Here is a 23,215-nt window from a genome sequence, read left to right on the forward strand (position 1 = left end):
AAGAATTCTCAGTAACTTCTTTGGGCTGCGTGTGTTCAACTCACAGAGTTGAACCTTCCATTAGAAAGAGCAGATTATAAACCCTCTTTTTGTGTAATTTGCAAGTGGAGATTACAAGCGCTTTGGGGCCAACGGTAGAAAAGGAAAAATCTTCGTATAAAAACTAGAGAGAATCATTCTCAGCAACCACTTTGGGATGTGTGCGTTCCACCCACAGAGTTTAACCTTTCTTTTCATAGAGCAGATTGTAAACATTCTGTTTGTAAAGTGTGCAAGTGGATATTTGGACCTCTTAGAGGAATTCGTTTGAAACGGTATTTCTGCATATAACGCTAGTCAGAAGAATTCTCAGTAACTTCTTTGGGCTGCGTGTGTTTAACTCACAGAGTTGAACCTTCCTTTACACAGAGCAGATTTGAAACCCTCTTTTTGTGGAATTTGCAAGTGGAGATTTCAAGTGCTTTGGGGCCAACGGTAGAAATGAAAATATCTTCGTGTAAAAACTAGAGAGAATCATTCTCAGCAACCACTTTGGGATGTATGCGTTCCACTCACAGAGTTTAGCCTTTCTTTTCATAGAGCAGATTGCAAACATTCTGTTTGTAAAGTGTGCAAGTGGATATTTGGACCTCTTAGAGGTATTCATTTGAAACGGTATTTCTGCATATAACGCTAGTCAGAAGAAGTCTCAGTAACTTCTTTGGGCTGTGTGTGTTTAACTCACAGAGTTGAACCTTCCTTTACACAGAGCAGATTTGAAACCCTCTTTTTGTGGAATTTGCAAGTGGAGATTTCAAGCGCTTTGGGGCCAACTGTAGAAAGGGAAATATCTTCATATAAAAACTAGAGAGAATCATTCTCAGCAACCACTTGGTGATGTGTGCGTTCCACTCACAGAGTTTAACCTTTCTTTTCATAGAGCAGTTTGGAAACACTCTGTATGTACAGTCTTCAAGTGGATATTTGGACCTCTTTGAGGATTTCGTTGGACTTTCTTTTCATAGAGCAGTTTGGAAATACTCTGTAAAGTCTGCAAGTGGATATTTGGACCTCTTTGAGGATATCGTTGGAAATGAGATTTCTGCATATAAGCCTAGACAGAAGAATTTTCAGTAACTTCTTTGGGCTGCGTGTGTTCAACTCACTGAGTTGAACCTTCCTTTAGACAGAGCAGATTTGAAACCCTCATTTTGTGGAATTTGCAAGTGGAGATCTCAAGCGCTTTGGGGCCAACGGAAGAAAAGGAAATATCTTCGTATAAAAACTAGAAAGAATCATTCTCAGCAACCACTTGGTGATGTGTGCGTTCCACTCACAGAGTTTAACCTTTCTTTTTATAGAGTAGTTTGGAAACACTCTGTTTGTAAAGTGTGGAAGTGGATATTTGGACTTCTTTGAGGATTTCGTTGGAAAAGGGATTTCTTCATCTAATGCTAGACAGAAGAATTCTCAGTAACTTCTTTGGGCTGCGTGTGTTCAACTCACAGAGTTGAACCTTCCTTTAGACAGAGCGGATTTGAAAACCTCTTTTTGTGGAATTTGCAAGTGGAAAGTTCAAGCAATTAGGGGCCAATGGTAGAAAAGGAAATATCTTCATATAAGAATTAGAGAGAATCATTCTGAGCAAGCACTTGGAGATGTGTGCGTTTCACTCACAGAGTTTAACCTTTCTTTTCATAGAGCAGTTTGGAAACACTCTGTTTGTAAAGTCTGCAAGTGGATATTTGGACCTCTTTGAGGATTTCGTTGGAAATGGGATTTCTGCATATAACCCTAGACAGAAGAATTCTCAGTAACTTCTTTGGGCTGTGTGTGTTCAACTCACAGAGTTGAACCTTCCTTTAGACAGAGCAGATTTGAAACTCTTTCTTTGTGGAATTTGCAAGTGGAGATTTCAAGCGCTTAAGGGCCAACGGTAGAAAATGAAATATCTTCGTAAAAAACTAGAGAGAATTATTCTCAGCAACCACTTGGTGATGTGTGCGTTCCACTCACAGAGTTTAACCTTTCTTTTCATAGAGCAGTTTGGAAACACTCTGTTTGTAAAGTCTGCAGGGGGATATTTTGACCTCTTTGAGGATTTCGTTGGAAACGGGATTTCTGCATATAACGCTAGACAGAAGAATTGCCAGTAACTTCTTTGCGCTGCGTGTGTTCAACTCACAGAGTTGAACCTTCCTTTAGACAGAGCAGATTTGAAGCCCTCTTTTTGTGGAATTTGCAAGTGGAGATTTCAAGCGATTTTCGGCGAACCGTAGAAAAGGAAATATCTTCGTATAAAAACTAGAGAGAATCATTCTCAGCAACCACTTGGTGATGTGTGCGTCCCACTCACAGAGTTTAACTTTTCTTTTCATAGAGCAGTTTGGAAACACTCTGTTTGTAAAGTGTGCAAGTGGATATTTGGACCTCTTTGAGGATTTCGTTGGAAACGGGATTTCTGCATATAACGAAGACAGAAGAATTCTCAGTAACTTCTTTGGGCTGCGTGTGTTCAACTCACAGAGTTGAAACTTCCTTTAGACAGAGCAGATTTGAAACCCTCTTTTTGTGGAATTTGCAAGTGGAGATTTCAAGCGCTTTGGGGCCAACGGTAGAAAAGGAAGTATCTTCGTGTAAAAACTAGAGAGAATCATTCTCAGCAACCACTTTGGGATGTATGCGTTCCACTAACAGAGTTTAACCTTTCTTTTCATAGAGCGGTTTGGAAACACTCTGTTTGTAAAGTCTGCAACTGGATATTTGGACCTAGTTGAGGATATCGTTGGAAACGAGATTTCTGCATATAACGCTAGACAGAAGAATTCTCAGTAACTTTTTTGGGCTGCATGTGTTCAACTCACAGAGTTGAACCTTCCTTTAGACAGAGCAGATTTGAAAGCCTCTTTTTGTGGAATTTGCAATTGGAGATTTCAAGCGCTTTGGGGCCAACTGTAGAAAATTAAATATCTTCGAATAAAAACTAGAGAGAATCATTCTCAGCAACCCCTTGGTGATGTGTGTGTTCCACTCACAGAGTTTAACCTTTCTTTTCATAGAGCAGTTTGGAGACAATCTGTTTGTAAGTCTGCAAGTGGATATTTGGACCTCTTTGAGGATTTCGTTGGAAACGGGGTTTCTGCATAAAACGCTAGATAGAAGAATTCTCAGTAACTTCTTTGGGCTGCGTGTGTTCAACTCACAGAGTTGAACCTTCCTTTAGAAAGAGCAGATTATAAACCCTCTTTTTGTGTAATTTGCAAGTGGAGATTACAAGCGCTTTGGGGCCAACGGTAGAAAAGGAAAAATCTTCGTATAAAAACTAGAGAGAATCATTCTCAGCAACCACTTTGGGATGTGTGCGTTCCACCCACAGAGTTTAACCTTTCTTTTCATAGAGCAGATTGTAAACATTCTGTTTGTAAAGTGTGCAAGTGGATATTTGGACCTCTTAGAGGAATTCGTTTGAAACGGTATTTCTGCATATAACGCTAGTCAGAAGAATTTTCAGTAACTTCTTTGGGCTGCGTGTGTTTAACTCACAGAGTTGAACCTTCCTTTACACAGAGCAGATTTGAAACCCTCTTTTTGTGGAATTTGCAAGTGGAGATTTCAAGTGCTTTGGGGCCAACGGTAGAAATGAAAATATCTTCGTGTAAAAACTAGAGAGAATCATTCTCAGCAACCACTTTGGGATGTATGCGTTCCACTCACAGAGTTTAGCCTTTCTTTTCATAGAGCAGATTGCAAACATTCTGTTTGTAAAGTGTGCAAGTGGATATTTGGACCTCTTAGAGGTATTCATTTGAAACGGTATTTCTGCATATAACGCTAGTCAGAAGAATTCTCAGTAAATTCTTTGGGCTGTGTGTGTTTAACTCACAGAGTTGAACCTTCCTTTACACAGAGCAGATTTGAAACCCTCTTTTTGTGGAATTTGCAAGTGGAGATTTCAAGCGCTTTGGGGCCAACGGTAGAAAGGGAAATATCTTCATATAAAAACTAGAGAGAATCATTCTCAGCAACCACTTGGTGATGTGTGCGTTCCACTCACAGAGTTTAACCTTTCTTTTCATAGAGCAGTTTGGAAACACCCTGTATGTACAGTCTTCAAGTGGATATTTGGACCTCTTTGAGGATTTCGTTGGACTTTCTTTTCATAGAGCAGTTTGGAAATACTCTGTAAAGTCTGCAAGTGGATATTTGGACCTCTTTGAGGATATCGTTGGAAATGAGATTTCTGCATATAAGCCTAGACAGAAGAATTTTCAGTAACTTCTTTGGGCTGCGTGTGTTCAACTCACTGAGTTGAACCTTCCTTTAGACAGAGCAGATTTGAAACCCTCTTTTTGTGGAATTTGCAAGTGGAGATCTCAAGCGCTTTGGGGCCAACGGAAGAAAAGGAAATATCTTCGTATAAAAACTAGAAAGAATCATTCTCAGCAACCACTTGGTGATGTGTGCGTTCCACTCACAGAGTTTAACCTTTCTTTTTATAGAGTAGTTTGGAAACACTCTGTTTGTAAAGTGTGGAAGTGGATATTTGGACTTCTTTGAGGATTTCGTTGGAAAAGGGATTTCTTCATCTAATGCTAGACAGAAGAATTCTCAGTAACTTCTTTGGGCTGCGTGTGTTCAACTCACAGAGTTGAACCTTCCTTTAGACAGAGCGGATTTGAAAACCTCTTTTTGTGGAATTTGCAAGTGGAAAGTTCAAGCAATTAGGGGCCAATGGTAGAAAAGGAAATATCTTCATATAAGAATTAGAGAGAATCATTCTGAGCAAGCACTTGGAGATGTGTGCGTTTCACTCACAGAGTTTAACCTTTCTTTTCATAGAGCAGTTTGGAAACACTCTGTTTGTAAAGTCTGCAAGTGGATATTTGGACCTCTTTGAGTATATCGTTGGAAAAGGTATTTCTGCATATAACGCTAGACTGAAGAATTCTCAGTAACTTCTTTGGGCTGCGTGTGGTCAACTCACAGAGTTGAACCTTCCATTAGACAGAGCAGATTTGAAACCCTCTTTTTGTGTAATTTGCAAGTGGAGAGTTCAAGTGCTTTGGGACCAAAAGTAGAAAAGGAAATATCTTCATATAAAAACTAGAGAGAATCATTCTCAGCAACCACTTGGGGATGTGTTCGTTCCACTCACAGAGTTTAACCTTTCTTTTCATAGAGCAGTTTGGAAACACTCTGTTTGTAAAGTCTGCAAGTGGATATTTGGACCTCTTTGAGGATTTCGTTGGAAATGGGATTTCTCCATATAACCCTAGACAGAAGAATTCTCAGTAACTTCTTTGGGCTGTGTGTGTTCAACTCACAGAGTTGAACCTTCCTTTAGACAGAGCAGATTTGAAACTCTTTCTTTGTGGAATTTGCAAGTGGAGATTTCAAGCGCTTAAGGGCCAACGGTAGAAAATGAAATATCTTCGTAAAAAACTAGAGAGAATTATTCTCAGCAACCACTTGGTGATGTGTGCGTTCCACTCACAGAGTTTAACCTTTCTTTTCATAGAGCAGTTTGGAAACACTCTGTTTGTAAAGTCTGCAGGGGGATATTTTGACCTCTTTGAGGATTTCGTTGGAAACGGGATTTCTGCATATAACGCTAGACAGAAGAATTGCCAGTAACTTCTTTGCGCTGCGTGTGTTCAACTCACAGAGTTGAACCTTCCTTTAGACAGAGCAGATTTGAAGCCCTCTTTTTGTGGAATTTGCAAGTGGAGATTTCAAGCGATTTTCGGCGAACCGTAGAAAAGGAAATATCTTCGTATAAAAACTAGAGAGAATCATTCTCAGCAACCACTTGGTGATGTGTGCGTCCCACTCACAGAGTTTAACCTTTCTTTTCATAGTGCAGTTTGGAAACACTCTGTTTGTAAAGTGTGCAAGTGGATATTTGGACCTCTTTGAGGATTTCGTTGGAAACGGGATTTCTGCATATAACGAAGACAGAAGAATTCTCAGTAACTTCTTTGGGCTGCGTGTGTTCAACTCACAGAGTTGAAACTTCCTTTAGACAGAGCAGATTTGAAACCCTCTTTTTGTGGAATTTGCAAGTGGAGATTTCAAGCGCTTTGGGGCCAACGGTAGAAAAGGAAGTATCTTCGTGTAAAAACTAGAGAGAATCATTCTCAGCAACCACTTTGGGATGTATGCGTTCCACTAACAGAGTTTAACCTTTCTTTTCATAGAGCGGTTTGGAAACACTCTGTTTGTAAAGTCTGCAACTGGATATTTGGACCAAGTTGAGGATATCGTTGGAAACGAGATTTCTGCATATAACGCTAGACAGAAGAATTCTCAGTAACTTTTTTGGGCTGCATGTGTTCAACTCACAGAGTTGAACCTTCCTTTAGACAGAGCAGATTTGAAAGCCTCTTTTTGTGGAATTTGCAATTGGAGATTTCAAGCGCTTTGGGGCCAACTGTAGAAAATTAAATATCTTCGAATAAAAACTAGAGAGAATCATTCTCAGCAACCCCTTGGTGATGTGTGTGTTCCACTCACAGAGTTTAACCTTTCTTTTCATACAGCAGTTTGGAGACAATCTGTTTGTAAGTCTGCAAGTGGATATTTGGACCTCTTTGAGGATTTCGTTGGAAACGGGGTTTCTGCATAAAACGCTAGATATAAGAATTCTCAGTAACTTCTTTGGGCTGCGTGTGTTCAACTCACAGAGTTGAACCTTCCTTTAGAAAGAGCAGATTATAAACCCTCTTTTTGTGTAATTTGCAAGTGGAGATTACAAGCGCTTTGGGGCCAACGGTAGAAAAGGAAAAATCTTCGTTTAAAAACTAGAGAGAATCATTCTCAGCAACCACTTTGGGATGTGTGCGTTCCACCCACAGAGTTTAACCTTTCTTTTCATAGAGCAGATTGTAAACATTCTGTTTGTAAAGTGTGCAAGTGGATATTTGGACCTCTTAGAGGAATTCGTTTGAAACGGTATTTCTGCATATAACGCTAGTCAGAAGAATTCTCAGTAACTTCTTTGGGCTGCGTGTGTTTAACTCACAGAGTTGAACCTTCCTTTACACAGAGCAGATTTGAAACCCTCTTTTTGTGGAATTTGCAAGTGGAGATTTCAAGTGCTTTGGGGCCAACGGTAGAAATGAAAATATCTTCGTGTAAAAACTAGAGAGAATCATTCTCAGCAACCACTTTGGGATGTATGCGTTCCACTCACAGAGTTTAGCCTTTCTTTTCATAGAGCAGATTGCAAACATTCTGTTTGTAAAGTGTGCAAGTGGATATTTGGACCTCTTAGAGGTATTCATTTGAAACGGTATTTCTGCATATAACGCTAGTCAGAAGAATTCTCAGTAACTTCTTTGGGCTGTGTGTGTTTAACTCACAGAGTTGAACCTTCCTTTACACAGAGCAGATTTGAAACCGTCTTTTTGTGGAATTTGCAAGTGGAGATTTCAAGCGTTTTGGGGCCAACGGTAGAAAGGGAAATATCTTCGTAGAAAAACTAGAGAGAATCATTCTCAGCAACCACTTGGTGATGTGTGCGTTCCACTCACAGAGTTTAACCTTTCTTTTCATAGAGCAGTTTGGAAACACTCTGTATGTACAGTCTTCAAGTGGATATTTGGACCTCTTTGAGGATTTCGTTGGACTTTCTTTTCATAGAGCAGTTTGGAAATACTCTGTAAAGTCTGCAAGTGGATATTTGGACCTCTTTGAGGATATCATTGGAAATGAGATTTCTGCATATAAGCCTAGACAGAAGAATTTTCAGTAACTTCTTTGGGCTGCGTGTGTTCAACTCACTGAGTTGAACCTTCCTTTAGACAGAGCAGATTTGAAACCCTCTTTTTGTGGAATTTGCAAGTGGAGATCTCAAGCGCTTTGGGGCCAACGGAAGAAAAGGAAATATCTTCGTATAAAAACTAGAAAGAATCATTCTCAGCAACCACTTGGTGATGTGTGCGTTCCACTCACAGAGTTTAGGCTTTCTTTTTATAGAGTAGTTTGGAAACACTCTGTTGGTAAAGTGTGGAAGTGGATATTTGGACTTCTTTGAGGATTTCGTTGGAAAAGGGATTTCTTCATCTAATGCTAGACAGAAGAATTCTCAGTAACTTCTTTGGGCTGCGTGTGTTCAACTCACAGAGTTGAACCTTCCTTTAGACAGAGCGGATTTGAAAACCTCTTTTTGTGGAATTTGCAAGTGGAAAGTTCAAGCAATTAGGTGCCAATGGTAGAAAAGGAAATATCTTCATATAAGAATTAGAGAGAATCATTCTGAGCAACCACTTGGAGATGTGTGCGTTTCACTCACAGAGTTTAACCTTTCTTTTCATAGAGCAGTTTGGAAACACTCTGTTTGTAAAGTCTGCAAGTGGATATTTGGACCTCTTTGAGTATATCGTTGGAAAAGATATTTCTGCATATAACGCTAGACTGAAGAATTCTCAGTAACTTCTTTGGGCTGCGTGTGTTCAACTCACAGAGTTGAACCTTCCTTTAGACAGAGCAGATTGGAGACCCTCTTTTTGTGAAATTTGCAAGTGGGGAGTTCAAGTGATTTGGGGCCAACGGTAGAAAAGGAAATATCTTCGTATAAAAACTAGAGAGAATCATTCTCAGCAAACACATGGTGATGTGTGTGTTCCACTCACAGAGTTTAACCTTTCTTTTCATAGGGCATTTTGGAAACACTCTGTTTGTATAGTCTGCAAAGGGATATTTGGACCTCTTTGAGGATTTCGTTGGAAATGAGATTTCTGCATATAACGTTAGACAGAAGATTTCTCAGTAACTTCTTTGGGCTGCATGTGTTCAACTCACAGAGTTGAACTTTCCTTTACACAGAGCAGATTTGAAACCCTCTTTTTGTGGAATTTGCAATTGGAGATTTCAAGCGCTTTGGGGCCTATGGTAGAAAAGGAAATATTTTCGTATAAAAACTAGAGAGAATGATTCTCAGCAACCTCTTCGTGATGTGTGCGTTCCACTCACAGAGTTTAACCTTTCTTTTCATAGAGCAGTTTGCAAACACTCTGTTTGTACAGTCTGCAAGTGGATATTTGGACCTCTTTGAGGATTTCGTTGGAAACGGGATTTCTGCCTATAACGCTAGACAGAAGAATTCTCAGTAACTTCCTTGGGCTGCGTGTGTTCAACTCAGAGAATTGTACCATCTTTTAGAAAGAGCAGATTTGAAACCCACTTTTTGTGGAATTTGGAAGTGGAGATTTCAAGCGATTTGGGGCCAACGGTAGAAAAGGAAATATCTTGGAATAAAAACTAGAGAGAATAATTCTCAGCAACCACTTTGAGATGTGTGCGTTCCACTCAAAGAGTTTAACCTTTCTTTTCATAGAGCAGTTGGAAACACTCTGTTTGAAAAGTCTGCAAATGGATATTTGGACCTCTTTGAGGATTTCCTTGGAAACGGGATTTCTGCATCTAACGCTAGACAGAAGAATTCTCAGTAACTTCTTTGGGCTGCGTGTGTTCAACTCACAGAGTTGAACCTTCCTTTAGACAGAGCAGATCTGAAACCCTCTTTTTGTGGAATTTGCAAGTGGAGATTTCAAGCGATATGGGGCCAACGGTAGAAAAGGAAATATATTTGTATAAAAACTAGAGAGAATCATTCTCAGCAACCACTTGGTGATGTGACAGTTCCTCTCACAGAGTTTAACCTTTCTTTTCAGAGAGCAGTTTGGAAACACTCTGTTTGTAAAGTCTGCAACGGGGATATTTGGCCCTCTTTGAGGATTTCGTAGGAAAATGGATTTCTGCATCTAACGCTAGACAGAAGAATTCTCAGTAACTTCTTAGGGCTGCGTGTGTTCAACTCACAGAGTTGAACCTTCCTTTAGAAAGAGCAGATTTGAAACCCTCTTTTGTGGAATTTGCAAGTGGAGATTTCAAGCGCTTTGTGGCCAACGGTATAAAAAGAAATATCTTCGTATGAAAACTAGAGAGAATCATTCTCAGCAACCACTTTAGGATGTGTGTGATCCACTGACAGAGTTTAACCTTTCTTTTCATAGGGCAGTTTGCAAACACTCTGTTTGTAAAGTCTGCAAGTGGATATTTGGACCTCTTTGAGGATTTCGTTGGAAAAGGGATTTCTGCATATAACGCTAGACAGAAGACTTCTCAGTAACTTCTTAGGGCTGCGTGTGTTCAACTCACAGAGTTGAACCTTCCTTTAGACAGAGCAGATTTGAAACCCTCTTTTTGTGGAATATACAAATGGAGATTTCAAGCGCTTTGGGGCCAACGGTAGAAAAGGAAATGTCTTCGAATAAAAACTGGAGAGATTCATTCTCAGCAACCACATCGGGATGTGTGCGTTTCACTCACAGAGTTTAACATTTCTTTTCATAGAGCAGTTTGCAAACACTCTGTTTGTAAAGCCTGTAAGTGGATATTTGGACCTCTTTGAGGATTTCGTTGGAACCGGGATTTCTGCGTTTAACGCTAGACAGAAGAATTCTCAGTAACTTCTTTGGGCTGTGTGTGTTCAACTCACAGAGTTGAACTTTCCTTTAGATAGGCCAGGTTTGAACCCTCTTTTTGTGGAATTTACAAGTGGAGATTTCAAGCGCTTTGGGGCCAACGGTAGAAAAGGAAATATCTTTGTATAAAAACTAGAGAGAATCATTCTCAGCAACCACTTTGTGACATGTGCGTTCCACTCACGGAGTTTAACCTTTCTTTTCATAGAGCAGTTTGGAAACACTCTGTTTGTAAAGTCTGCAAGTGGATATTTGGACCTCTTTGAGGATTTCGTTGGACTTTCTTTTCTTAGAGCAGTTTGGAAATACTCTGTAAAGTCTGCAAGTGGATATTTGGACCTCTCTGAGGATATCGTTGGAAATGAGATTTCTGCATATAAGCCTAGACAGAAGAATTCTCAGTAACTTCTTTGGGCTGCGTGTGTTCAACTCACAGAGTTGAACCTTCCTTTAGACAGAGCAGCTTTGAAACCCTCTTTTTGTGGAATTTGCAAGTGGAGGTCTCAAGCGCTTTGGGGCCAACGGAAGAAAAGGAAATATCTTCGTATAAAAACTAGAAAGAATCATTCTCAGCAACCACTTGGTGATGTGTGCGTTCCACTCACAGAGTTTAACCTTTCTTTTTATAGAGTAGTTTGGAAACACTCTGTTGGTAAAGTGTGGAAGTGGATATTTGGACTTCTTTGAGGATTTCTTTGGAAAAGGGATTTCTTCATCTAATGCTAGACAGAAGAATTCTCAGTAACTTCTTTTGGCTGCGTGTGTTCAACTCACAGAGTTGAACCTTCCTTTAGACAGAGCGGATTTGAAAACCTCTTTTTGTGGAATTTGCAAGTGGAAAGTTCAAGCAATTAGGGGCCAACGGTAGAAAAGGAAATATCTTCATATAAGAATTAGAGAGAATCATTCTGAGCAACCACTTGGAGAAGTGTGCGTTTCACTCACAGAGTTTAACCTTTCTTTTCATAGAGCAGTTTGGAAACACTCTGTTTGTAAAGTCTGCAAGTGGATATTTGGACCTCTTTGAGTACATCGTTGGAAAAGGTATTTCTGCATATAACGCTAGACTGAAGAATTCTCAGTAACTTCTTTGGGCTGCGTGTGATCAACTCACAGAGTTGAAGCTTCCTTTAGACAGAGCAGATTTGAAACCCTCTTTTTGTGTAATTTGCAAGTGGAGAGTTCAAGTGCTTTGGGACCAAAAGTAGAAAAGGAAATATCTTCGTATAAAAACTAGAGAGAATCATTCTCAGCAACCACTTGGGGATGTGTGCGTTCCATTCACAGAGTTTAACCTTTCTTTTCATAGAGCAGTTTGGAAACACTCTGTTTGTAAAGTCTGCAAGTGGATATTTGGAACTCTTTGATGATTTCGTTGGAAACGGGACTTCTGCATATAACGAAGACAGAAGAATTCTCAGTAACTTCTTTGGGCTGCGTGTGTTCAACTCACAGAGTTGAAACTTCCTTTAGACAGAGCAGATTTGAAACCCTCTTTTTGTGGAATTTGCAAGTGGAGATTTCAAGCGCTTTGGGGCCAACGGTAGAAAAGGAAATATCTTTGTGTAAAAACTAGAGAGAATCATTCTCAGCAACCACTTTGGGATGTATGCGTTCCACTAACAGAGTTTAACCTTTCTTTTCGTAGAGCAGTTTGGAAACACTCTGTTTGTAAAGTCTGCAACTGGATATTTGGACCTCCTTGAGGATATCGTTGGAAACGAGATTTCTGCATATAACGCTAGACAGAAGAATTCTCAGTAACTTTTTTGGGCTGCATGTGTTCAACTCACAGAGTTGAACCTTCCTTTAGACAGAGCAGATTTGAAAGCCGCTTTTTGTGGAATTTGCAATTGGAGATTTCAAGCGCTTTGGGGCCAACTGCAGAAAATTAAATATCTTCGAATAAAAACTAGAGAGAATCATTCTCAGCAACCCCTTGGTGATGTGTGTGTTCCACTCACAGAGTTTAACCTTTCTTTTCATAGAGCAGTTTGGAAACAATCTGTTTGTAAGTCTGCAAGTGGATATTTGGACCTCTTTGAGGATTTCGTTGGAAACGGTATTTCTGCATATAACGCTAGACAGAAGAATTCTCAGTAACTTCTTTGGGCTGCGTGTGTTCAACTCACAGAGTTGAACCTTCCTTTAGACAGAGCAGATTTGAAACCATCTTTTTGTGGAATTTGCAAGTGGAGATTTCAAGCGCTTTGGGGACAACGGTAGAAATGGAAATATCTTCGTATATAAACTAGAGAGAATCATTCTCAGCAACCCCTTGGTGATGTGTGCATTCCACTCACAGAGTTTAAGCTTTCTTTTCGTATAGCAGTTTGGAAACACTCTGTTTGTAAAGTCTGCAAGTGGATATTTGGACCTCTTCGAGGATTTCGTTGGAAACGGGATTTCTGCATAAAACGCTAGATAGAAGAATTCTCAGTAACTTCTTTCGGCTGCGTGTGTTTAACTCACAGAGTTGAACCTTCCTTTACACAGAGCAGATTTGAAACCCTCTTTTTGTGGAATTTGCAAGTGGAGATTTCAAGTGCTTTGGGGCCAACGGTAGAAATGAAAATATCTTCGTGTAAAAACTAGAGAGAATCATTCTCAGCAACCACTTTGGGATGTATGCGTTCCACTCACAGAGTTTAGCCTTTCTTTTCATAGAGCAGATTGCAAACATTCTGTTTGTAAAGTGTGCAAGTGGATATTTGGACCTCTTAGAGGAATTCGTTTGAAACGGTATTTCTGCATATAACGCTAGTCAGAAGAATTCTCAGTAACTTCTTTGGGCTGCGTGTGTTTAACTCACAGTGTTGAACCTTCCTTTACACAGAGCAGATTTGAAACCCTCTTTTTGTGGAATTTGCAAGTGGAGATTTCAAGTGCTTTGGGGCCAGCGGTAGAAATGAAAATATCTTCGTGTAAAAACTAGAGAGAATCATTCTCAGCAACCACTTTGGGATGTATGCGTTCCACTCACAGAGTTTAGCCTTTCTTTTCATAGAGCAGATTGCAAACATTCTGTTTGTAAAGTGTGCAAGTGGATATTTGGACCTCTTAGAGGTATTCATTTGAATCGGTATTTCTGCATATAACGCTAGTCAGAAGAATTCTCAGTAACTTCTTTGGGCTGTGTGTGTTTAACTCACAGAGTTGAACCTTCCTTTACACAGAGCAGATTTGAAACCCTCTTTTTGTGGAATTTGCAAGTGGAGATTTCAAGCGCTTTGGGGCCAACGGTAGAAAGGGAAATATCTTCGTATAAAAACTAGAGAGAATCATTCTCAGCAACCACTTGGTGATGTGTGCGTTGCACTCACAGAGTTTAACCTTTCTTTTCATAGAGCAGTTTGGAAACACTCTGTATGTACAGTCTTCAAGTGGATATTTGGACCTCTTTGAGGATTTCGTTGGACTTTCTTTTCATAGAGCAGTTTGGAAATACTCTGTAAAGTCTGCAAGTGGATATTTGGACCTCTTTGAGGATATCATTGGAAATGAGATTTCTGCATATAAGCCTAGACAGAAGAATTTTCAGTAACTTCTTTGGGCTGCGTGTGTTCAACTCACTGAGCTGAACCTTCCTTTAGACAGAGCAGATTTGAAACCCTCTTTTTGTGGAATTTGCAAGTGGAGATCTCAAGCGCTTTGGGGCCAACGGAAGAAAAGGAAATATCTTCGTATAAAAACTAGAAAGAATCATTCTCAGCAACCACTTGGTGATGTGTGCGTTCCACTCACAGAGTTTAACCTTTCTTTTTATAGAGTAGTTTGGAAACACTCTGTTGGTAAAGTGTGGAAGTGGATATTTGGACTTCTTTGAGGATTTCGTTGGAAAAGGGATTTCTTCATCTAATGCTAGACAGAAGAATTCTCAGTAACTTCTTTGGGCTGCGTGTGTTCAACTCACAGAGTTGAACCTTCCTTTAGACAGAGCGGATTTGAAAACCTCTTTTTGTGGAATTTGCAAGTGGAAAGTTCAAGCAATTAGGGGCCATTGGTAGAAAAGGAAATATCTTCATATAAGAATTAGAGAGAATCATTCTGAGCAACCACTTGGAGATGTGTGCGTTCCACTCACAGAGTTTAACCTTTCTTTTCATAGAGCAGTTTGGAAGCACTCTGTTTGTAAAGTCTGCAAGTGGATATTTGGACCTCTTTGAGTATATCGTTGGAGAAGGTATTTCTGCATATAACGCTAGACTGAAGAATTCTCAGTAACTTCTTTGGGCTGCGTGTGGTCAACTCACAGAGTTGAACCTTCCATTAGACAGAGCAGATTTGAAACCCTCTTTTTGTGTAATTTGCAAGTGGAGAGTTCAAGTGCTTTGGGACCAAAAGTAGAAAAGGAAATATCTTCGTATAAAAACTAGAGAGAATCATTCTCAGCAACCACTTGGGGATGTGTGCGTTCCACTCACAGAGTTTAACCTTTCTTTTCATAGAGCAGTTTGGAAACACTCTGTTTGTAAAGTCTGCAAGTGGATATTTGGACCTCTTTGAGGATTTCGTTGGAAATGGGATTTCTGCATATAACCCTAGACAGAAGAATTCTCAGTAAATTCTTTGTGCTGTGTGTGTTCAACTCACAGAGTTGAACCTTCCTTTAGACAGAGCAGATTTGAAACTCTTTTTTTGTGGAATTTGCAAGTGGAGGTTTCAAGCGCTTAGGGGCCAACGGTAGAAAATGAAATATCTTCGTAAAAAACTAGAGAGAATCATTCTCAGCAACCACTTGGTGATGTGTGCGTTCCACTCACAGAGTTTAACCTTTCTTTTCATAGAGCAGTTTGGAAACACTCTGTTTGTAAAGTCTGCAGGGGGATATTTTGACCTCTTTGAGGATTTCGTTGGAAACGGGATTTCTGCATATAACGGTAGAGAGAAGAATTCTCAGTAACTTCTTTGGGCTGCATGTGTTCAACTCACAGAGTTGAACCTTCCTTTAGACAGAGCAGATTTGAAACCCTCTTTTTGTGTATTTTGCAAGTGGAGAGTTCAAGCACTTTGTGGCCAACAGTAGAAAAGGAAATATCTTTGTATGAAAACTACAGAGAATCATTCCCAGCAACCACTTTGTGAGGTGTGCGTTCCACTCACAGAGTTTAACATTTCTTTTCATAGAACAGCTTGGAAACACTCTGTTTGTAAAGTCTGCAAGTGGATATTTGGACCTCTTTGAGGATTTCGTTGGAAACGGGATTTCTGCATATAACGCTAGACAGAAGAATTCACAGTAAGTTCTTTGGGCTGCGTGTGTTCAACTCACAGAGTTGAACCTTCCTTTAGACAGTGTAGATTTGAAACCCTCTTCTTGTGGAATTTGCAAGTGAAGACTTCAAGTGCTTTGGGGCCAACGGTAGAAAAGGAATTATCTTCGTATAAAAACTAGAGAGAATCATTCTCAGCAATCACTTGGCGATGTGTGCATTGCACTCACAGAGTTTAACCTTTCTTTTTCATAGAGCAGTTTGGAAACACTCTGTTTGTAAAGTCTGCAAGTGGATATTTGGCCCTCTTTGAGGATTTCGTTGGAAACGGGATTTCTGCATATAACGCTAGACAGAAGAATTATCAGTAACTTCTTTGGGCTGTGTGTGTTCAACTCACAGAGTTGAAACTTCCTTTAGACAGAGCAGATTTGAAAACCTCTTTTTGTGGAATTTGCAAGTGGAGATTTCAAGCGCATAGCGGCCAACGGTAGAAAAGGAAATATCTTCGTATAAAAACTAGAGAGAATCATTCTCAGCAACCACTTGGGGATGTGTGCGTTCCACTCACAGAGTTTAACCTTTCTTTTCGTAGAGCAGTTTGGAAACACTCTGTTTGTAAAGTCTGCAAGTGGATATTTGGACCTCTTGGAGGATTTCGTTTGAATCGGGATTTCTGCATATATCGCTAGACAGAAGAATTCTCAGTAACTTCTTTGGGCTGCGTGTGTTCAACTCACAGAGTTGAACCTTCCTTTAGACAGAGCAGATTGGAGACCCTCTTTTTGTGAAATTTGCAAGTGGGGAGTTCAAGTGATTTGGGGCCAACGGTAGAAAAGGAAATATCTTCGTATAAAAACTAGAGAGAATCATTCTCAGCAAACACATGGTGATGTGTGCGTTCCACTCACAGAGTTTAACCTTTCTTTTCATAGGGCATTTTGGAAACACTCTGTTTGTATAGTCTGCAAAGGGATATTTGGACCACTTTGAGGATTTCGTTGGAAATGAGATTTCTGCATATAACGTTAGACAGAAGATTTCTCAGTAACTTCTTTGGGCTGCATGTGTTCAACTCACAGAGTTGAACCTTCCTTTACACAGAGCAGATTTGAAACCCTCTTTTTGTGGAATTTGCAATTGGAGATTTCAAGCGCTTTGGGGCCTATGGTAGAAAAGGAAATATTTTCGTATAAAAACTAGAGAGAATGATTCTCAGCAACCTCTTCATGATGTGTGCGTTCCACTCACAGAGTTTAACCTTTCTTTTCATAGAGCAGTTTGCAAACACTCTGTTTGTACAGTCTGCAAGTGGATATTTGGACCTCTTTGAGGATTTCGTTGGAAACGGGATTTCTGCCTATAACGCTAGACAGAAGAATTCTCAGTAACTTCCTTGGGCTGCGTGTGTTCAACTCAGAGAATTGTACCATCTTTTAGAAAGAGCAGATTTGAAACCCACTTTTTGTGGAATTTGGAAGTGGAGATTTCAAGCGATTTGGGGCCAACGGTAGAAAAGGAAATATCTTGGAATAAAAACTAGAGAGAATAATTCTCAGCAACCACTTTGAGATGTGTGCGTTCCACTCAAAGAGTTTAACCTTTCTTTTCATAGAGCAGTTGGAAACACTCTGTTTGAAAAGTCTGCAAATGGATATTTGGACCTCTTTGAGGATTTCCTTGGAAACGGGATTTCTGCATCTAACGCTAGACAGAAGAATTCTCAGTAACTTCTTTGGGCTGCGTGTGTTCAACTCACAGAGTTGAACCTTCCTTTAGACAGAGCAGACCTGAAACCCTCTTTTTGTGGAATTTGCAAGTGGAGATTTCAAGCGATATGGGGCCAACGGTAGAAAAGGAAATATATTTGTATAAAAACTAGAGAGAATCATTCTCAGCAACCACTTGGTGATGTGACAGTTCCTCTCACAGAGTTTAACCTTTCTTTTCAGAGAGCAGTTTGGAAACACTCTGTTTGTAAAGTCTGCAACGGGGATATTTGGACCTCTTTGAGGATTTCGTAGGAAAATGGATTTCTGCATCTAACGCTAGACAGAAGAATTCTCAGTAACTTCTTAGGGCTGCGTGTGTTCAACTCACAGAGTTGAACCTTCCTTTAGAAAGAGCAGATTTGAAACCCTCTTTTGTGGAATTTGCAAGTGGAGATTTCAAGCGCTTTGTGGCCAACGGTATAAAAAGAAATATCTTCGTATGAAAACTAGAGAGAATCATTCTCAGCAACCACTTTAGGATGTGTGTGATCCACTGACAGAGTTTAACCTTTCTTTTCTTAGGGCAGTTTGCAAACACTCTGTTTTTAAAGTCTGCAAGTGGATATTTGGACCTCTTTGAGGATTTCGTTGGAAAAGGGATTTCTGCATATAACGCTAGACAGAAGAATTCTCAGTAACTTCTTAGGGCTGCGTGTGTTCAACTCACAGAGTTGAACCTTCCTTTAGACAGAGCAGATTTGAAACCCTCTATTTGTGGAATATACAAGTGGAGATTTCAAGCGCTTTGGGGCCAACGGTAGAAAAGGAAATGTCTTCGAATAAAAACTGGAGAGATTCATTCTCAGCAACCACATCGGGATGTGTGCGTTTCACTCACAGAGTTTAACATTTCTTTTCATAGAGCAGTTTGCAAACACTCTGTTTGTAAAGCCTGTAAGTGGATATTTGGACCTCTTTGAGGATTTCGTTGGAACCGGGATTTCTGCGTTTAACGCTAGACAGAAGAATTCTCAGTAACTTCTTTGGGCTGTGTGTGTTCAACTCACAGAGTTGAACTTTCCTTTAGATAGGCCAGGTTTGAACCCTCTTTTTGTGGAATTTACAAGTGGAGATTTCAAGCGCTTTGGGGCCAACGGTAGAAAAGGAAATATCTTTGTATAAAAACTAGAGAGAATCATTCTCAGCAACCACTTTGTGACATGTGCGTTCCACTCACGGAGTTTAACCTTTCTTTTCATAGAGCAGTTTGGAAACACTCTGTTTGTAAAGTCTGCAAGTGGATATTTGGACCTCTTTGAGGATTTCGTTGGACTTTCTTTTCATAGAGCAGTTTGGAAATACTCTGTAAAGTCTGCAAGTGGATATTTGGACCTCTCTGAGGATATCGTTGGAAATGAGATTTCTGCATATAAGCCTAGATAGAAGAATTATCAGTAACTTCTTTGGGCTGCGTGTGTTCAACTCACAGAGTTGAACCTTCCTTTAGACAGAGCAGATTTGAAACCCTCCTTTTGTGGAATTTGCAAGTGGAGGTCTCAAGCGCTTTGGGGCCAACGGAAGAAAAGGAAATATCTTCGTATAAAAACTAGAAAGAATCATTCTCAGCAACCACTTGGTGATGTGTGCGTTGCACTCACAGAGTTTAACCTTTCTTTTTATAGAGTAGTTTGGAAACACTCTGTTGGTAAAGTGTGGAAGTGGATATTTGGACTTCTTTGAGGATTTCTTTGGAAAAGGGATTTCTTCATCTAATGCTAGACAGAAGAATTCTCAGTAACTTCTTTGGGCTGCGTGTGTTCAACTCACAGAGTTGAACCTTCCTTTTGACAGAGCGGATTTGAAAACCTCTTTTTGTGGAATTTGCAAGTGGAAAGTTCAAGCAATTAGGGGCCAACGGTAGAAAAGGAAATATCTTCATATAAGAATTAGAGAGAATCATTCTGAGCAACCACTTGGAGATGTGTGCGTTTCACTCACAGAGTTTAACCTTTCTTTTCATAGAGCAGTTTGGAAACACTCTGTTTGTAAAGTCTGCAAGTGGATATTTGGACCTCTTTGAGTACATCGTTGGAAAAGTTATTTCTGCATATAACGCTAGACTGAAGAATTCTCAGTAACTTCTTTGGGCTGCGTGTGATCAACTCACAGAGTTGAAGCTTCCTTTAGACAGAGCAGATTTGAAACCCTCTTTTTGTGTAATTTGCAAGTGGAGAGTTCAAGTGCTTTGGGACCAAAAGTAGAAAAGGAAATATCTTCGTATAAAAACTAGAGAGAATCACTCTCAGCAACCACTTGGGGATGTGTGCGTTCCATTCACAGAGTTTAACCTTTCTTTTCATAGAGCAGTTTGGAAACACTCTGTTTGTAAAGTCTGCAAGTGGATATTTGGAACTCTTTGAGGATTTCGTTGGAAACGGGATTTCTGCATATAACCCTAGACAGAAGAATTCTCAGTAACTTCTTTGGGCTGTGTGTGTTCAACTCACAGAGTTGAACCTTCCTTTAGACAGAGCAGATTTGAAACTCTTTTTTTGCGGAATTTGCAAGTGGAGATTTCAAGCGCTTAGGGGCCAACGGTAGAAAATGAAATATCTTCGTAAAAAACTAGAGAGAATCATTCTCAGCAACCACTTGGTGATGTGTGCGTTCCACTCACAGAGTTTAACCTTTCTTTTCATAGAGCAGTTTGGAAACACTCTGTTTGTAAAGTCTGCAAGTGGATATTTGGACCTCTTTGAGGATTTCGTTGGAAACGGGATTTCTGCATATAACGATGACAGAAGAATTCTCAGTAACTTCTTTGGGCTGCGTGTGTTCAACTCACAGAGTTGAAACTTCCTTTAGACAGAGCAGATTTGAAACCCTCTTTTTGTGGAATTTGCAAGTGGAGATTTCAAGCGCTTTGGGACCAACGGTAGAAAAGGAAATATCTTTGTGTAAAAACTAGAGAGAATCATTCTCAGCAACCACTTTGGGATGTATGCGTTCCACTAACAGAGTTTAACCTTTCTTTTCGTAGAGCAGTTTGGAAACACTCTGTTTGTAAAGTCTGCAACTGGATATTTGGACCTCCTTGAGGATATCGTTGGAAACGAGATTTCTGCATATAACGCTAGACAGAAGAATTCTCAGTAACTTTTTTGGGCTGCATGTGTTCAACTCACAGAGTTGAACCTTCCTTTAGACAGAGCAGATTTGAAAGCCGCTTTTTGTGGAATTTGCAATTGGAGATTTCAAGCGCTTTGGGGCCAACTGTAGAAAATTAAATATCTTCGAATAAAAACTAGAGAGAATCATTCTCAGCAACCCCTTGGTGATGTGTGTGTTCCACTCACAGAGTTTAACCTTTCTTTTCATAGAGCAGTTTGGAAACAATCTGTTTGTAAGTCTGCAAGTGGATATTTGGACCTCTTTGAGGATTTCGTTGGAAACGGTATTTCTGCATATAACGCTAGACAGAAGAATTCTCAGTAACTTCTTTGGGCTGCGTGTGTTCAACTCACAGAGTTGAACCTTCCTTTAGACAGAGCAGATTTGAAACCCTCTTTTTGTGGAATTTGCAAGTGGAGATTTCAAGCGCTTTGGGGACAACGGTAGAAATGGAAATATCTTCGTATATAAACTAGAGAGAATCATTCTCAGCAACCCCTTGGTGATGTGTGCATTCCACTCACAGAGTTTAAGCTTTCTTTTCGTATAGCAGTTTGGAAACACTCTGTTTGTAAAGTCTGCAAGTGGATATTTGGACCTCTTTGAGGATTTCGTTGGAAACGGGATTTCTGCATAAAACGCTAGATAGAAGAATTCTCAGTAACTTCTTTGGGCTGCGTGTGTTTAACTCACAGAGTTGAACCTTCCTTTACACAGAGCAGATTTGAAACCCTCTTTTTGTGGAATTTGCAAGTGGAGATTTCAAGTGCTTTGGGGCCAACGGTAGAAATGAAAATATCTTCGTGTAAAAACTAGAGAGAATCATTCTCAGCAACCACTTTGGGATGTATGCGTTCCACTCACAGAGTTTAGCCTTTCTTTTCATAGAGCAGATTGCAAACATTCTGTTTGTAAAGTGTGCAAGTGGATATTTGGACCTCTTAGAGGAATTCGTTTGAAAAGGTATTTCTGCATATAACGCTAGTCAGAAGAATTCTCAGTAACTTCTTTTTGCTGCGTGTGTTCAACTCACAGAGTTGAACCTTCCTTTAGAGAGAGCAGATTTGAAACCCTCTTTTTGTGGAATTTGCAAGTGGAGATTTCAAGCGCTTTGGCGCCAATGGTAGAAAAGGAAATATCTTCGTATAAAAACTAGAGAGAATGATTCTCAGCAACCACTTCATGATGTGTGCGTTCCACTCATAGAGTTTAACTTTTCTTTTCATAGAGCAGTTTGGAAATACTATGTAAATTCTGCAAGTGGATATTTGGACCTCTTTGAGGATTTCGTTGGAAACGGGATTTCTGCATAAAACGCTAGACAGAAGAATTCTCAGTAACTTCTTTGGGCTGCGTGTGTTCAACTCACAGAGTTGAACCTTCCTTTAGACAGAACAGATTATAAACCCTCTTTTTGTGTAATTTGTAAGTGGAGATTACAAGCGCTTTGGGGCCAACGGTAGAAAAGGAAAAATCTTCGTATAAAAACTAGAGAGAATCATTCTCAGCAACCACTTTGGGATGTGTGCGTTCCACCCACAGAGTTTAACCTTTCTTTTCATAGAGCAGATTGCAAACATTCTGTTTGTAAAGTGTGCAAGTGGATATTTGGACCTCTTAGAGGAATTCGTTTGAAACGGTATTTCTGCATATAACGCTAGTCAGAAGAATTCTCAGTAACTTCTTTGGGCTGCGTGTGTTTAACTCACAGTGTTGAACCTTCCTTTACACAGAGCAGATTTGAAACCCTCTTTTTGTGCAATTTGCAAGTGGAGATTTCAAGTGCTTTGGGGCCAACGGTAGAAATGAAAATATCTTCGTGTAAAAACTAGAGAGAATCATTCTCAGCAACCACTTTGGGATGTATGCGTTCCACTCACAGAGTTTAGCCTTTCTTTTCATAGAGCAGATTGCAAACATTCTGTTTGTAAAGTGTGCAAGTGGATATTTGGACCTCTTAGAGGTATTCATTTGAAACGGTATTTCTGCATATAACGCTAGTCAGAAGAATTCTCAGTAACTTCTTTGGGCTGTGTGTGTTTAACTCACAGAGTTGAACCTTCCTTTACACAGAGCAGATTTGAAACCCTCTTTTTGTGGAATTTGCAAGTGGAGATTTCAAGCGCTTTGGGGCCAACGGTAGAAAGGGAAATATCTTCGTATAAAAACTAGAGAGAATCATTCTCAGCAACCACTTGGTGATGTGTGCGTTGCACTCACAGAGTTTAACCTTTCTTTTCATAGAGCAGTTTGGAAACACTCTGTATGTACAGTCTTCAAGTGGATATTTGGACCTCTTTGAGGATTTCGTTGGACTTTCTTTTCATAGAGCAGTTTGGAAATACTCTGTAAAGTCTGCAAGTGGATATTTGGACCCCTTTGAGGATATCATTGGAAATGAGATTTCTGCATATAAGCCTAGACAGAAGAATTTTCAGTAACTTCTTTGGGCTGCGTGTGTTCAACTCACTGAGTTGAACCTTCCTTTAGACAGAGCAGATTTGAAACCCTCTTTTTGTGGAATATACAAGTGGAGATTTCAAGCGCTTTGGGGCCAACGGAAGAAAAGGAAATATCTTCGTATAAAAACTAGAAAGAATCATTCTCAGCAACCACTTGGTGATGTGTGCGTTCCACTCACAGAGTTTAACCT

Source organism: Gorilla gorilla, chromosome 4 (assembly GCF_029281585.2).
Source record: "Gorilla gorilla gorilla isolate KB3781 chromosome 4, NHGRI_mGorGor1-v2.1_pri, whole genome shotgun sequence".
Taxonomy (NCBI): domain Eukaryota; kingdom Metazoa; phylum Chordata; class Mammalia; order Primates; family Hominidae; genus Gorilla; species Gorilla gorilla.